Source organism: Lepidochelys kempii, chromosome 28, assembly GCF_965140285.1.
Source record: "Lepidochelys kempii isolate rLepKem1 chromosome 28, rLepKem1.hap1, whole genome shotgun sequence".
In the NCBI taxonomy this organism is placed as follows: domain Eukaryota; kingdom Metazoa; phylum Chordata; order Testudines; family Cheloniidae; genus Lepidochelys; species Lepidochelys kempii.
In genome coordinates this window covers 3,286,497-3,299,591 of record NC_136407.1, presented here as the reverse complement: position 1 = coordinate 3,299,591, position 13,095 = coordinate 3,286,497, and positions in this window count along the sequence as shown.

The window sequence follows — 13,095 nt, the reverse complement described above, 5'->3', positions numbered from 1 at the left end:
TATTGTAGGAAAATATCAGTTGACCGGGACCTATAGTCGCCTGGGCTTTCTCCTTGCCCTTCCTTACAGCAATGTATTGCTGTCCAGTTTGTTTTAGGAGACCACACTGTGGGAATGGCTTGACGCAGGCACTTCCAAAGAGCCATACACCGTTCTCTGTATGCCGAATCTGGGCCAGTACTTTTTATGGTTGAGTGGCGTGCCTCAGCTGGCCAGTCTGCAGCAGGCAACCATTCATAGGTTTCACAGATTAACAGAAACTTCTCAGCAAATTTGACAGAGTTTTCCTGTGGTTTGGGAAAACTTTTAACTATAGATAAAAGTTCCGTACGAGTCCAGGGCTTATAATCGCATATGGACTCACTTTCTCCCATTTTAAGGACTCGTAAGGGTGCCACAACAGTTTGATCAGAGTCTCTCATTAACCTCCCATCAGGTTCTCTTTTCCAAGAAGAGATGTCAAGAGAAGCTTTGCAGACTGCTTTGGATTGCTTCTTCATAATATTTTGCAGAGCTGCGAGGCCAATGAGGGTATTTTCTTCACTTTCATTATCTGTAGTCACTGAAGATTTTTTCTTTTCTGATTTTTTATTTGCGCAGGAGTATGGTGAGGGTCGGGTTTGATCCGCATCATTGCACAGGACTGGGCAAAGGGGAGCGCTCGGACTAGTGGTGGGAGAAACTACATCCAATTGAACTGTTAGTTTTTTGATAGAATTTTTAAAAGAGGTGAGTTTTGACTCAGTCCATCTTCGATTTGCCTCTTCCCATCACTCCATGAAGCAGTCTACTTCTCCTCTCTCCAATTTGGTTTTTGGGAGGACGAGTTTGCCTTTTAAAGCGTCCACTTGATCCTTGTCCAAGAACCTAACAGTGGCCACTGTAATTTGGGGTTCTCTAGAGCTAATTTGGACCATTTTTCAAGAAACCTACAAGAGTCCGGACCCCTCCTAAAATACATAAAATAAGCTGGAGTTCCCTTAGGGAACTGTTCTACCTCAGACTTCTGATTACCCATCCAGGAGCACTTCACACAGCACTCACACAAGAAGGAAATTCGGGCTCAGCAGAGCGGTACCCGGTGCGACACACAGAGGCTACTGCCTCAACTGCCCTTGCTTTCACACCAGGGGTTATACCCAAGGCGTGGTGCGGCTGCAGCTGTGTAGATTCCACTTATTCAGACCGTGGGGACGGGGACACACAGAGGCTACTGCCTCAACTGCCCTTGCTTTCACACCAGGGGTTATACCCAAGGCGTGGTGCGGCTGCAGCTGTGTAGATTCCACTTATTCAGACCGTGGGGACGGGGACCCCTTGGTCAGCCAGTCTCCGGACAGAGATGGCTCCAAGATTCACACACACACCACGGGGAAGATGGATAGACACAAAGACAAGACAGTCCTCAAACCGGTTAAAGCACAAAAATAATAATTACCTGAGACGACTGATTCCAGAAGCTGGATCCAAGGACCCCTACCCGAACAGAGTGGGAACCAACAAGTTCAATGGCGTAGACTGTGCTGCTGCTGTGTACCTTTCTGTCTTGTGGAGGATCGCTTGGACTAAGCGTCCAGGCGCCGGCTGCCACGATCGTCCTGCAAGACAGTCAGGGATCACACAGCCTCAGTGAAGCCGATTGCCACCTCGGTTGGACCTCCAAATTGTCAAAGTTTGACTCAGACTCACAATTTATCAGACCACTCTGTTTTATTAACAAAGCTGCTCTGCTAATGCATTTAGCAGCGAGCCCCCCGAGTGGGGCTTGTGTCTCTTAATTTATACAGCTTGCTGGAGAACAAGTTACAGAGAAGTTGCAGACAAAAGAAGAAAAAGATTTTAGTCACCACCCTTCGAGATCCCTGAGACCAGTCACGTATCTTCAATTACCTGCCACCCTTAACAATCTCCTTTAACAGCTTCCAGTTAACTTAACTAATTGCATTTCACACCGTCCATTCTGATGCCTGCTTCTTAGACGTGCTGGCTCTATCTCAATTGCTTCTCCATTCAAAAGCTAACTGTCCCTACGTGTGCTCCCTCAGATACTTTGTAACATGTTTTGGCATGCCCTCTCATATACAATGTATCCAGCATGTCCCCTTATACAACGTTATACTTACACAAGTTATACGTCCACACCATTAAAGTTCTATTTTATTTATTACAATAGCACAAGTAAATCACAGAAGTGATGTACTAACCACAGCGAGTCTATGCTGACATAACTTGAGTTAACATAGGCTTGTCGTGTCAATATGGCAGCAGGTGTATAAAATGTTTGGGAGGTAACAGGAAAAGGATGAGGGGAGACCAAGTTTCATTCAGGTGTTTAGGCTCCAGCTTTTGTGGAAGTGGCCTTACTGCACCCTAAAGGCTCAGGGTCAAAGAGGCAAATAACAACAAAATATCATGTCTTTAGTCACATTTCTTGCCCTCAGGGTGCATAATTAATGTTTTTAGAATTCTAGTGGTTGTCAAGCCCTCTTTGGGCTGTAGATGTGTTTTCATTATGTTTTGAAGGCCAAAACTATAAATGGGTTCAACAAAGAATTAGATCAGTTCCTCAGGATAGGTGCATCAGCTATTATCCAAGCTAATCAGGGATGCATCCCCATGCTCTAGGTGTCCCTAAATGACTGACTACCAGATGCTCAGAGGGGACAATGGGATGGTTCACTCAGTGATTCCCTGTTCTGTTCATTCCCACAGAAGGACCTGGCACTGGTGTACTATTTGTCTGACCCATTGTTGGGAACACTGGGGCATGGCCACTAGGTAACTCGAGGGGATGGAAGACCACAAGTGTCGATGAAGCCCTCTCGCACTAGGCCCCGGTGTCCTTGCCCCCCCCCCCGCCTGGAGGCACTCGCAGCAGTTATGCGTACTAGGCCCAAGTGTCCTTGGCCCCCCCGCCTGGAGGCACACAGCAGTTATGCTGAGAATCTGCACCCACCAGACCCCTATTAAAAGGCCACCCACCAGACCCCTATTACTATTCAGCTCATACCAGGGAAAGGCCCAGTGCAAGTAAAATAGTATCCAATCAAGAGGGAAGCCAGAGAAGGTTTACAGAAAACTATAGATCGATTCCTAATGTATGGTATTCTCCGGGAATGTCAGTCAGCCTGGAACACTCCCATTCTACCCGTACAGAAGCCTGATGGCACGTATCGGCTGGTACAGGACCTAAGGGCAGTCAATGAACGGGTTAAGACTCTGCATCCTCTTGTCCCTAACCCGTACACCTTATTGGCTTCTATAGGGGGACAGTATACACATTTTTCAGTCCTTGATCTGAAAGATGCTTTCTTTACCATCCCAGTTGCCACCCCATCACAGGAGATCTTCTCCTTTGAGTGGGAGGACCGAAAAAGGGTTAAAAAGCAACTTTGCTGGACAGTGTTGGCCCAGGGATTTAAAAACTCTCCCACCCTTTTTGGCCAGGCTCCGGCCAGGGACCTACAGGAGTGGGATAATGAGGAGGCTCTCCTTCTGCAGTATGTAGATGATTTGTTAATTGCCACTGTGGGCCAAAAACCCTGTCTTAAAGCCAACCGTGAGCTTTCTGAATTTTATTGGACTCCGGGGATATCGTGTAGCACGGAGTAAGGCTCAAATTGCCCTCCCAGAGGTACGGTACCTCGGGTTTCACATACGGCAAGGGGAGCGTCAGCTTTCAAGCGAAAGAAAGGAAGCTATCTGTCAAGTTCCTACCCCAAGTAACCGTAAGCGGCTCAGGGCATTTCTGGGTATGGCAGGCTTTTGCAGGATATGGATCCCAGAGTTTGGACTGTGGGCTAAACCCCTGTACGACTGTGTAAAAGGAGCAGATCATGACCCCTTCTATTGGACCCCAGAGGCTGACAGGGCATTTAAAATCCTGAAAAGAAAATTGATGGAAGCCCCGGCTCTGGACCTGCCAGATCTCTCTAAGCCGTTTCAGTTGTATGTACATGAACGAAGGGGGGTGGCGCTAGGAGTGCTTACACAGCTGTTAGGAGCATGGAAGCGTCCTGTGGCTTATTTTTCTAAGCAATTGGATCAGGTTGCAAAGGGTTGGCCGGCATGTTTACGGGCGATCGCAGCTACTGCCCTAGTGCTTGAGGAAGCGAGAAGCTAACTTTGGGAGGGGTTATGCAAATCTATACTCCCCATATGGTCCGAGCCTTATTGGATGCAAAGGGAGGGCTTTGGCTCACCCAGGCTCGGATTGCTCGGTACCAGGCTAAGCTGTTAGAGAACTCTGAAGTCACCTTACAGCCTTGCCCCTCCCTTAACCCAGCCACCCTCTTGCCAGAAACAGAGGAACAGAAACATGACTGTCTAGAGATCATAGATGCACAGTACTCCAGCCGTCCGGATTTAAATGATGCACCCCTCCCAAATGCAGATTATGAGTGGTACACTGATGGTAGCAGTACTGTAATAGATGGGCAAAGGAGGGCGGGTTATGCTGTTGTGACCCTCCATGACACTGTGGAAGCTGAAGGTTTGCCTGCTGGGACCTCTGCCCAGCTTGCCGAACTAATAGCCCTGACCCGTGCACTTGAACTGTCAAAAGGAAAGCGGGTCAACATTTTTACTGATTCAAAGTATGCTTTTGGTGTGCTGCATGCTCATGCTGGCCTATGGAAGCAAAGGGGAATGCTGACAGCCCAAGGCTCCTCAGTCAAGTACGGGCCCCAAATCCTCCGGCTCCTAGAAGCCGTACAACTTCCCTCGGAAGTGGCGGTGGTACACTGTAAAGCCCATCAAAGGGAGGATCAAGATGTGGCCAGAGGTAACGCCCGGGCAGATAGAGAGGCTAAGCATGCTGCCACCATGCCATCCCCTCAGACTGAGAACGCCCATATGCATGCCCTTATCCCATCAGGAGGGGAGCTTCCAACCCCTCAGTACTCTGGGGAGGAGAGACAGCTAACTGACAAACTCAGTCTCTGGGAAAAGGAGGGATGGCTCCATTCCCCAGAAGGGAAGGTCCTCTTACCAAAGGGCCTAATCCGTCCAGTGCTGCAGAAACTACATCAAACCACTCATGCTGGCATGGAAGCACTTATCCAGCTAATGGGAAAATACTTTATCACTTCCGGACTCCAACCCCTGGCTGCCCAGGTACAAGCGGACTGCTTAGTCTGCCAAAAGAATAATCCCCGACCGGGACATCCTGTGCCACCAGTTGCCCTAGAACCCACTCCGGGCCCCGGACAAGTGTGGCAAATAGACTTTACTGAGTTTCCCCGGACCCCAGGGTTCAAATATCTGCTTGTTATAGTGGATCGGTTCAGCGGATGGCCAGAAGCCTTCCCATGCCGTAACTGCACTGCCAGGACAGTGGCCCTCAAGTTTGTTAAGGAGATCATTCCTCGCTTTGGACTCCCCCTGTGGATGGAATCTGACAACGGGACACACTTCACGTCAAAAATCATCCAAAACATCTCACATGCCTTACAGATCCCCTGGAACTCCATACGCCCTGGAGACCGCAAGCCAGTGGGGTAGGGAAGCGGATCAATCAGACCCTTAAACGGCATCTCTCAAAAGTGTGCCAAGAAGCCTCACTGCGATGGCCTGATGCTTTGCCCCTCGTCCTACTCCGTATCCGCGTTCTCCCAAAGGGTAGATTAGGGCTCAGTCCCTTTGAAATTATGTTTGGAAGGGCATGGCCCATGAATGGCACCCCGGTTCTGTCAGGGGAATGGGAGTTGGGTAATGTTTTTTTGTCACAGTATATGTGTTCCCTGTCTGTTGTTCTCTTGTCTCTTCACAGGTATACCAAGGATTCCCAGCCTTTACCCTTGGACACTCCCGTCCACTCGTTACAGCCCGGTGACTCTGTGCTTGTTCGCACCTGGAAAGACGAGCCTCTCCAGGAAAAGTGGAAAGGACCCTATACCGTCCTGCTGATCTCCCATACAGCGGCAAAGATCGAGGGACACAAGAACTGGATCCATCACTGTCGTCTGAAGGCAGTACCTGCCCCCTCGTCAGCAGAACAGTGGACCGTCCAACCTGCTGACTCCTCATCTAGTGACGATCTCGGGCTAAAGCTACTGTTTAAAAGACACAAATAGCGGGCACCTTAATGCTAAAATGGGCCCACCCAGGTACTGGAGACCCTGGGTTGGGAAGACTCTGGTAATAATTAATTGGGTAACATTGTTATTCTTTGTATTGGTATTTCCAAATTGTGCATATCGGGAGCATAACTCCTTTGTTTTGCTTGCGCACCATGTTGCTACTTTAACAAACCAGACTGATTGCTGGGTATGTGCTCCGGCTCCACTGTGCCCCAAAACGGGAATGCCCCTTGACATGCTGCCCCTGACCCTAGCAGAATTAGCCGCCACCAAAGAGCAGGAAAGAACGGACTCACCGTTCTGGAACAAGACCTCTTTACAGCAAGCCACCTATCAGGACCAGGAGTATTCAGTTGCAGTACTCACTGAGGGAGTGTTATGTTTTACCCAAAACCAATCTGATCACTATGGGCATCCTGTGGGAAAGAGCTCCTGTGTTATTTACACAGTGGGCTGATGGGTATTGGATAAAGACCAACAGGGGAGGCCAACGGTGTGGGTGTAATGGTTCCTCCCCTTTTAAGGAAACACAAATAATCTTACCACAAAAAAGGGGTTTGGAAATGTAACTTGCCGTCCAGTTAATATCTCCAATGTAGGAAGCCAATGGTGGGTTTGTAGTGGTCCCTATGGCGAGTGTAATTTGAACGGCACAATTAGAAATGCCCCCACTTGTACCCAATCAGGAGGATGGGATGCCCCCCTAGGGGCATATGAACTGTTTGGAAAAGCAGGCTTAAATATCCCAGGAATCCCCTTAAGAAACAGTCCTTATTCGGCCCTACAGGGTCACTATTTTGTATGTGGCCGAAAGGCTTACAAGGTGCTGCCAGCCAACTGGACAGGTAGCTGTTATATAGCTCATGGAGTTCCTCATCTTTCCATAACTGCCACGCTGCCCAAAGGAAAGATTAGAAATGCCCGAGACACCTCTGTTGAGTCACGAGAAAAGACCCTGCGGCGACTGACTACGGCATTAGAGGGCAATATGAAGAATCCCCTCACAACCGAGAAGCTGGTAGGGTGCTCTGTACTGGGAATAGCGCCACTGTTTACCAGGCCAGCCATGACAGGCATAGGCCGCTATACTGTAAGGCTGCAGATGGTACTTGAGAAAGTGGCCTTAGAGTTAGAGGAGTCGGTTAGTGATTTAGGGTCAGCAGTAAAAACATTAAATAAAGAGGTACAGCAGCTCAGGACGTTTTCCCTCCAAAACAGGCTGGCTTTGGACTATCTCTTGGCATCCCAAGGAGGGGTTTGTGCCCTTATCGGGCCCCGATGTTGTGTATATGTAAATGATAGCAGTTATGAGATCTATGAAAAGGTGGTACAGGCTGAGGCCCATGCCCGAGCCGTAGCACAGGTTGCCTATACTGCCCCAGAGAACGATTGGTTGCAAACCTTGTTTTCAGGCTGGGGTTTGTCGTCTTGGCTTGGTGGTTTATTTAGCCTGCTATTGAGACTTCTCTTTCCTGTATTGCTTGTATTACTGGTATTATGCTGTGCGGTATCATGTGTCAGGGCCCTTTTGCAAAAGTTAATGTCATTCTCTTCAGGGCTATCACAAAGTGCTTATGCAAAGTCATATTGTAAAGAAATAAGTAGCCCAAGTGAGAAAACTCAGAGCCAAGGCTGTTGAGTGTTCTCAAAGGGGGGAGTTGTTGGGAACACTGGGGCATGGCCACTAGGTAACTCGAGGGGATGGAAGACCACAAGTGTCGATGAAGCCCCCTCGCACTAGGCCCCGGTGTCCTTGCCCCCCCCCCCCGCCTGGAGGCACACACAGCAGTTATGCTGAGAATCTGCAACAGTATGTTGCAGAGTCAGACTGCCTGAAACTAAGCAAGGCCAAACAGGGGAGATATGGAAGAACAATGCTGAATAAAGCAGCTTTATGTATAGTTTAACAAATGATACAGAGAATCAGGGAACTAGCTGGGAACTGGATTGGCTGGCTCTATGGATACTTGGAGCAGCTTGCTATTGGATAAGTATGCTGGAAAAAAGGATGTATAAAAGCCTGTGTAATTTCCTGCTCTGTGGTGCAGGATTTGAGATTCAAACCTCCCTGTACCTTTTTGAAGCTTCATATAAACTTTTCTGCTTCTCCACCCCGTTGTGATTATTGGGTGCAGCACACCGGGTAACGAACCAACTCAAGCTGTTGTTCAGCCTCTCAGCACTGGGTGCCGGCAACACCATTATGGCAGTTCTAATGTTCAACAAAAAGTACAATAGATTTTTGTCTTTGAGAAGGATGTTACTTGAGAGAGTATACTGCCTTTATTGAATATTTGTGAATCAAGTTCTACACACAAGCAATGGCATGCATAAAAACACTAAGGGCCGGATTGAGAGGCAAAATAGAAGTTGCAGAAGGCAATCACCACTGGTGGATTGAATGAAAAAAAAGTTTTGAGAGCAGGCCAGAAATTCAGTCCTGCTGGAAGTCAGATGATCCAGCAGAATAAACTTCTACTCTGAAAATAAGAAGAAAATTTTAGAATTAACATTCCAAATGAGAAATCACAGTAAAAAACATAGCCAGTGCAATACTAGAAACAGCTGTCATTGCTAAAACTAGACTGCTGCATATTTTCAATGAGTACTTGTTGGTAAAATATAAATTAAATAGCCCAATGACATGCATCTGCAGAATAACAAAGCTAAATGATAATGTGTTAAGAGTAATTCAGGGAATCCCAGCAGCAGACAAGACAAATTTGTGAACTGCTCTGAGACGTTATGCAGCCAGATACACGGATAAGGGATTCTTTTTGTTTCCGTAAAATATTTCACTGAATTAAGTCTCCAGAGCACCTCAGTAGGTTACATCAGACAGAGAGGAGCTGCAGTGACTAGGGGTTGCCTCTGCCTTTAACAACCCAGCCCTGGGAAGCTCATTCTGAGGTGCTGTCTGTGGGAGAGGAAATAAAAAAGCCCCTCTGCCCCCCCCCCGCCCACACCCTATTTTTGCAAACCCTGGTGTCTCAGTTCACCAAGGTTAGTGTTACCGCCTCTGTCCCTGCCTGTGATGGGATTTTGCCCTCTGGCACCGTCTAGCAGCGCCTTTCCCCTGGGCTTAACCCCAGCTCCTTTCCCCCCATCCCTGATTTTGACCCTCAGTCCCTATCCTAACCCTGCCTCCAGCTGCTTGACACCCCGACCCCAACCAGTCAATTTCTGCCCCCTCCTCAGATCCTGGCCACCTCTCTCCTCAGATTTGTCCCCTTTGCCCCCTTTGAACACCTGTAAATAGCAGTCCACAAAATCGGATGCCAAGCACGGGCAGGGTGAAGGGATGTCACGGAACATGCTCAGTTCATGTGAGCATGCTCAGTACACCCGAAGTAGCATGTTCTTACAGGGAGCAGTTTCCGATACTGTCCCAGCACGGCAGTGGTGCTAGTCCCTGCCCACCCTTGCTCTTCGTGGCTCCTGGAAACGGATGGCAAGTCCCTGTGGCTCCTGGGCAACGGGTGGCCGCATGCTGCCCTGCCCCGAGCGCTGACTCCACAGCTCCTATTGGCTGAAATTCCAGCCGAATGAGAGCTGCGGGGGCTGTGCCTGTGGGCAGTGGAGCACAGAGTCCCCCTGGGCACCCCGCCTAGGAGCTGCTGCCAGAGGGATGTGCCAGTAACTTTCAGGAGCTGCCTGAGGTAAGCACTGATCCCCCTGCCCCCTCCTGCACCCCACACCCTGCACCCCATGCGCCCTCCTGCACGCAAACTCCCTCCCTGAGCCCACACCCCACATGCCCTCCCGCACCCAAACCCCTTCCCCCGCCTGGTGAAAGTGAGCAAGGGTGCAGGAAAGTGAGCGACAGACGGAGGTGGGATGGAGTGAGCAGGGGCGTGACCTCAGAGAAGAGGCATGACAGGGGCATGGCCTCAGGGAAGTGGCAGGGCAAGGGTCTTTGGGTTTGTGCCATTAGAGAGTTGGCAACCCTATTGAGCAGGCATGTGGAAGCCCTGGCTGTGCCAGAAGGGCGCGTCCAGAGCGCAGCCCGCAGCTCACTGGGCACCAGCCTGCAAAGGCACAGTACCACCCGAACGTCAGGGAGGCCATATCCATGCGAGCGCAGTTTGTGCCTGCTTGGGGGCCCTTTGACTGTTCTGCCCGGGGGCCTGGGCACCCCCTTTGGCAAGGTGCCCTGAATGGGACCCATACAGCCCACTCCAAAGGCCAGCCCTGAGTCAACGTCACGGTTCATATGGGGGTCAGAAGGCCAGAAATAAAGAGAAAAGTCTGAGTTTTGAAAGTGAAAGCAGTTTAATGGGGTGGCTTAATTAATAATTTGTACATTAACTGTGCACATATGCATTCATGTGCATTTGTATATATCTTTCACTACATTGCTTTACTTTGACAGCTTTGCATTTCCATTTAGATGGACTTAATATTTACATGAACAATCCATCGCATCTTGTATTTAGCTGTGACCCCAAGAGCACCTTTTCCACACCTGAAGAAGAGTTTGTCTCTTTCACAACCACAAGTTGATCCAAGAAAACATATTACCTCCCCCATCCTTGTCTATTACCAGAAACACATCTGCCCAACATCATGTAGTGGGTTTTTCTTAACATAATCAGTATTTTCATGTATGTGGGTGGTCCAAAATTCAGGCAACAATCCATGAAAACTGAAGATGAAGCTTCTTACTATATAGGGGAGATTAGATGCCCCAATGTCCTTTTGGCACTGGACTTGATTAACCTAACTCTGATTACATTGTTGTAGCAAATTTCAATATATGGGGGATTTTTCCTCCCTGAACATTTCTTACATTCCATTTTTCCCTCTAAGTTTATCTTAAACCCATCTCCTCCTGCCCCAAAACCCAACGCATTCATTTTTCTGAATTATTTACAAATCCACAGACCCTGGAGGGAGAGTTGTGGATCCCAGGAACTGGGGGAGATGTTACCTCTACCCCAAAATGTGGCTTGCATAGAAGCAGCTCCATGTGCAGAATCACAGAACTGGTCATTAGGGCTGGATGGAAATAAATCAATAAACAATTCCTCTCCCCCTGTTTCTGCCCTCCGAAAAAAGAAAAGAAAAAAGAAAAACAAAACATTTTCAGTTCTTCAGTAGAAGCCCCCAAATCATCGTCAAAAAATATTCAACCTCCCCAGCCCTAAATACAGATCACTAAAAATGTTCATCAAAATCTTACACTAAAATTCTTGTTTTTTAGTTGGTGGGTTTTTTTAGAACAACCCCCTCCCCACCCCTCCAACCAAATGCATAAATTAACAAACACAGTCTGGTTTTGTAAGCAGGAAAACCACTTTTTTTCAGGGTGTCCAATAACAAAAGAAAAATTCACACACAAAACCAACCAATGGACAAACAAAAAAGCCCCCCTCCGAACCAAAAAACAACTCCCCTCCCCGAAGTTATTGGCTTTTCACCCCCTACAATGAAAGTTTGAAAAATTTCATTGGAAATTTTTCCCCAAAATCCCCATCTTAACAATAAAAGATACCATTGTGATCATGTAGTCTGACCACCTGTATAATGCAGGCCGGAGAATTGGCCCCAAAATAATTCCTAACCCTTGGAAATCAAAGGTTAATTATTCTCACTGCTAAAAATGTACACCTCATTTCCCATCTGAATTTGTCTCATTTCAATGTTCAGCCATTGGATCGTGATTGATCTTTGTCTGCTAGACTGAAGAGCCCGTTATTAAATATTGGTAGATACTTATAGAGAGATTTGTAGACTTATAGACTGGGATCAAGCCACTCCTTAACCTGCTCATTGTTAAGCAAAATAGACTCTCTGAGTCTATCACAACAAGGCCGGTTTTCTAACTGTAGCCATATTGGGATCCAGGAAGTGCTAAAGGATTTCCCCCCCCCAGCCTAAGGGGGTGTCCACAGGACCTGGAAAACCAAATAATTACGGGGGACAACTAATGAACAACAGGGACAGGAGTGTGGTCAAAGGGTCAAACTAAGGGAACCAGACGGGGACACAGAGCAGAGAACCCCTGACAGCGCCCATTGCTCCTCAAAGGCGTCAAGGGAGTCAGTGGACGCCGCCCAAAGGAACTCTGCCTGGAGGCGTGAACGGACGGACGATCGGAAATAGGCCCCACAGTCACAGGAGACTCCATCGGCCAACCTCCTCACCCTGGTTTTATAGATGGTCACTTTAGCTAGGGGCAGGAGGAGGTTGACCAGGAGGTCCTGCGACTTAGTGGGGCCACGGACAGGGAGTGCATAGATAAGGAGGTGAGGGGAAAAGTGCAACTAAAATCTTAACAAAATATTCGTGAGGAGCCAGAATACGGGCTGCAGCCTGGCGCACTCCAGGTAGACGTGCGACAGGGTTTCCCTCACGCCGCAAAAGGGCAGGTGTCCGGGATTGGGGTGAACCGCACCAAGTACACACCCGTGCTCATGGCCCCGTGAAGGAGCCTCCAACTGATATCGTTGGCAGGCCTTGGGACCAAAGTGGAATATAGGCCGGCCCACCCTCTAGAACTGTCCACTTTGTGTCAGGACAGGACACGAGGGTGAGGACGTGAAGCGTGTGGAGCACGAGCGTGTATAGATGTTTCCTTAGCACGGTCTGAAAACGGACCGGCTGCAGCTTGTGTAGCCGGTTCACGGTGAAGGGGCAGGGGGGTTGGTTGGGTCCACGGGGCAGGGGCACAATGAAAAGGTCTGGAGGACCTGGGGTGGAGGGTGGGCAGGGCGCGCCCTCCCTAACTGTGTGAGCACCCACTCCATCCCTGAAGGGGTTGGAAAAACCCTGCAGAGGGCTGGGGAAAGAAGTAAAACCCTGGCTGACTGGGGGAAGTGGTGGCAGCTGGGGGCCATGCCCCAGTCAGGGCCCAGATGGCTCTATAAAGGTTGTGAGCCAGAAGCCCAGGGAGAGTCTCTCTCTGCCTAGAGAGAGAAGGGTCTGCCTGCAGGGGCTTAACCAAGGACCTAGTTTGGAGCAGGGCTGGGGGAAGGCCAAGGGAGCCAGGGAGCTCTGGCCTAGGAAAGCCCCA